The 4,162-nt window shown below is 50.5% G+C and overlaps 1 protein-coding gene across 6 annotated transcripts in view; it reads left to right on the top strand.

Annotated features, from left to right (window-relative positions):
- The first annotated feature begins 2,516 nt into the window (after positions 1-2,516).
- The window catches only part of grin2bb (glutamate receptor, ionotropic, N-methyl D-aspartate 2B, genome duplicate b), a 48,295-nt gene continuing 46,649 nt past the window's right edge, over positions 2,517-4,162 (top strand). For 2 of the 6 annotated variants that reach the window (XM_057035387.1, XM_057035389.1), the window contains exon 1: positions 2,517-3,163. The gene's annotated coding sequence lies outside the window, so the exon portion shown is untranslated. Of the gene's footprint in view, positions 3,164-3,188; positions 3,999-4,162 lie in introns of those variants that run through there. The other 4 variants (XM_057035388.1, XM_057035390.1, XM_057035391.1 and 1 more) reach the window with 3 other exon arrangements.

Genomic DNA, 4,162 nt, shown 5'->3' with positions numbered 1-4,162 from the left:
TCTTTTATTTTCCTGTTTCCTGAGAGCTGCTCAGACGCGGCCTCGAGTCCAGACGTCAGCGGTGTCAGTATAGTGGAGCAGGTGTGAGTGGATGTGAACACACCTGATGGTGGCGCTAACGAGCCCTGAAGCCGTGTCACTGCCAACGCTCCATATGTTCTTGCTGCTTGTGTTCAGCTGTTTCCTGGAAACAGAACTGACAACAACAACAACAACAACAACATGAGAGGAGTGAGATTTGACCAACAGAGGGGACCCGGCTCCAGGGCCTTCAAAGGCCTGAAACCTCTTTCTAACCCTAACCCAGAGAAAAATCCTCACTGGTGTCTACAAATGCTTCCATGAATCCATCTTCTATTCACCATAACTTCTCCCATCATTTAGTCTCAGCAAAATAATCAAACTCAGCAATTAAATCGTAGAGAAGGATCCAGAATCGACCATCGTGGTCGACAAAACCTGGTTTAAGAAAAAAGGTACGCGACTTGTAACAGACACCATAACGTCACCATAACTACACAATAACTCCATAACTACACCATAACTACAAAATAACTCCATAACGTCACCATAACGACACCATAACTACACCAATAACTCCACCATAACTACACCATAACTCCATAACGACACCATAACTACACCATAACTACACATAACTCCACCATAACTACACCATAACTACACAATAACTCCACCATAACTCCACCATAACTACACCATAACTCCACCATAACTACACCATAACTACACAATAACTCCACCATAACTACATCATAACTACACCATACTACATAACTACACAAAACTCCACCATAACGACACCATAACTACACCATAACTCCACCATAACTCCACCATAACTACACCATAACTACACCATAACTACACCATAACTACTCCATAACTTCACCATAACTCCACCATAACTCCACCATAACTCCACCATAACTACACCATAACTACAACCATAACTACTACTACTCATAACTCCACCATAACTCCACCATAACTACAACAACCATAACTCCACCATAACTCCACCATAACTATACCATAACTACACCCTCTCCAGCTTCCTTCCCACATGTTCAACCATACAGTAGCTGAAGGTTTGTTGTCTTCAGGGTGTTTTTTCTTTATTTTTGCTATGTTCTACATTCTAGACAGGAGCTAAAGTCTGGAGCCAGAGCAGCAAAGCTGGATCTAAGCTACAGCTTCTTGTTTTTCCTTTATTCTCACTTTTGTCTTTATTCTTTATTAGTCTTTGATGAGCTCTGTGGCTCCCCCACATCTGTCTGTCCTTCTGTGAACTTTAATAGTGGACAGACATAAAAGAGGAAACAGCCCATTATTTTATGGAAGTTAATGGAATTGGGCTTCGAGATCACACCTAGAAATGTTGTAACTGCAGTTGTGTGGGCTGAGCTCCATGATTTCATGATTTCATGATTTCATGATTTCATGATTTCATACATTAACATGTTGTGACAACAGGGGGAGACATTTTCTCCTTTATTGAATCAATTCGTTGACAATTGTTGCAGCGGCCTGTTACTGTAGCCTCGACTCCAACAGCCCCAGAGAGGGACCCACCTCCGCATGGAGCCCTCCATCCCCACCTCCCTCCCTCCCCTCTCTCTCTCTCTCCCTCTCTCCTTCCCTCCCTCTCTCTCTCTCTCTCTCCTCTCCCTCCCTCCCTCTCTCTCTCTCTTCCACCCACACTCCCTCTCTCTCCCTCTCTCCCCTCTCTCTCTCTCCCTCCCTCTCTCCTCTCTCTCTCTCTCTCCTCCCCCCCTCCCCCCCCCCTCCTCTCCTCTCTCTCGTCCTCTCCTCTCTCTCCCTCCCTCTCTCCAACTCTCCCTCCCTCCTCTCTCCTCCCCCCTCCCGCTCTCTCTCTCCCTCTCTCTCTCTCTTCCCCCCCCTCCTCTCTCTCTCTCTCTCCCCTCCCTCCCTCCTCTCCCTCCCTCTCTCTCTCCTCTCTCTCTCTCCTCCCCCCCTCCCTCCTCTCTCTCCCCCTCTCTTCTCCCTCTCTCTCCCACTCCCTCTCTCCTCTCCCCCTCTCTCTCCTCTCCTCTCTCTCTCCTCTCTCTCATCCCTCCCGATCCCACCTCTCGCCTCATCTCCTCTCTCTTCTTCGCCCTCCCCTCCCACCCTCTCTCCTCCTCTCTCTCCCTCTCTCCCTCTCTCCCTCCACAAAATCTCTGTACTCGCTCCTTCAGGCGTCTCTCCTCTCTCTACGTCCGGTCCTCCTCTACCTCTCCTCTCTCCGCTCCCCCTCTCTCTCCTCTCTCTCTCCTCACTCTCTCTCCTCCCTCTCTCTCGGACCTCCCTCTCTCACTCCCTCTCCTCTGTCCTCCCCTCTCTCTCTCCTCCCTCTCCTCCAACCTCTCTCTCCCTCGTCGTCCCTCTGGTCCTCTCCCCATCCCTCTCGTCTCTCCCTCTCTCCCGTCCCCTCTCTCTCTCTCCCCCCCTCCCTCCCGCCTCCCTCCCCCCGGTACAGTCGGAGTGGCGTGCGCGCTCTCCGTGCAGTCAGAGGTGTGTTTGGTGCCTCTGAGTAGCAGCAGCCTGTCCGACAGCTGTGTGGGCAAAGGGCTCATCTGATGGAGAAAGGTAGCATCTTAGCGTAGCCGCGGAGGGGCAGTAACAGAAGACTGGCCAGTGTCAGAGAGAGGGGCATAAATCTGACAAGCTTCCCCCCCGCCTCACTAAACAGAGCAGAAACGGAAGGCTTTGGAGTATTCCAGTTTTTCCCGTCTCTTATTTTTCCAGCTCCTCATCGCGGTGCTGGGAGGTGCTTCTTCTCTTCACACCGTCTCTCTCCATCGTCTGCTCCTGGTTTATTTCTCCATTTACCTGCTGTATCATTTCCTGTGTTGATGAGCCACAGACCAGCGAAGGGAGACTTCTGCTCCAGATTTGGGCTCATCTTCCTTCATTTCTTTCCGCCTCATCGTTCCACACATCTGCTCCCTCACTTCCCTTTTATTCCTCCTTCCATCTCTTCATGAATTCTCTCTCTTTTGGATGTGATATTTAAACTTGGAGTTGCTTTTCTAAACCAGCCACAAGTCTTCATGAATGACTCTCCCCCCTCTCTTTTGGCCCCCCCACACCCATTTTCTTTGCATCACACTTGCAGGACTCTTACATTTTACTCTAGGTAGGTTAAATATCGTTTAGTGTCTGTCTATCTGTCTGTCGTGTGTATTTGTGTGCTTCACGTTGGCAGAAAACACACATTAACACACACTCGCACACCTGCAAAGGCACTTTGGGCACGTCGGCGTTGGGGTGGTTTCAGGTGTTTTGCTTCATTTTCCACATCCGTCCTTCACGCTGGAGCTGTGTTTACATGTTGTCTCTCCACAAAAGCTTTTATTTCCCACCGCGACGAGTCAAAGCGTCGTTCCTGACTCGGCGGGGGGGCTCAGGGCGGCGCTCGAGGGCTGAAGTGGAACTGGAACGATCGCGTTAGCGGAAACTTTCCTCCATGTGTTGAGCTGCTTCATCAGTTCTCTGATTCTTCTCACACACACACACACACCACACACATCCAACACAGGCCGATTGGTGCTCGTTAGCATGAGGTGGCTAATGCCTAGCGCTGGGTGTGTGGACGCAGACAGACCGATAGACAGATCAATAAAGCTGGCACCCCCATCTCAGCCCCATCTCTCCTCGTCTCTTTACGTCTGTCTTGTCCCTTCTCTTCCTGAGCGTTATTCCCAGCGGAGGGGAAGTTTGTGTCACCAGTGAGGAGGTCTCCCGGTGTTCAGCGGTCCGGGGGGGATGATGCCAGGCTCAGGTAGAAACACCCGGGCCTCCATCACCTCCTGCACCTCCTGGACCCATGAGGTGGCTGAGTGAGGTCCTCTGACGTCATCACGGAGGATAAAAGCAACGCTCCTTTTCTCTGTCCTTTGATGTTGTGTCTCAGCTCTAAAACATCCTCACTTCCGTCTGTACATTATGTGTTACAGAAAAGAGTTAATTAGGTGAGTAGTGGCTTTACGAAGCGGCCCAGTTCTCCACGCATGAGTATTATGGGGTGTTGCAGCTCTGTTTCACCGTCCGCATGGTTTCACCTCAACGCTCCTGCATGAACGTTCCGTGGCAGGCGTCCCGCTGAGCTTATTTTCGGACTTTTCCGCCACGCTTG

The sequence above is a fragment of the Takifugu flavidus genome, chromosome 6 (assembly GCF_003711565.1).
Source record: "Takifugu flavidus isolate HTHZ2018 chromosome 6, ASM371156v2, whole genome shotgun sequence".
NCBI classification, from domain to species: Eukaryota; Metazoa; Chordata; class Actinopteri; order Tetraodontiformes; family Tetraodontidae; genus Takifugu; species Takifugu flavidus.
The sequence above is the reverse complement of the archived record's forward strand: the minus strand, read 5'-3'. Positions and strand labels throughout refer to the sequence as shown.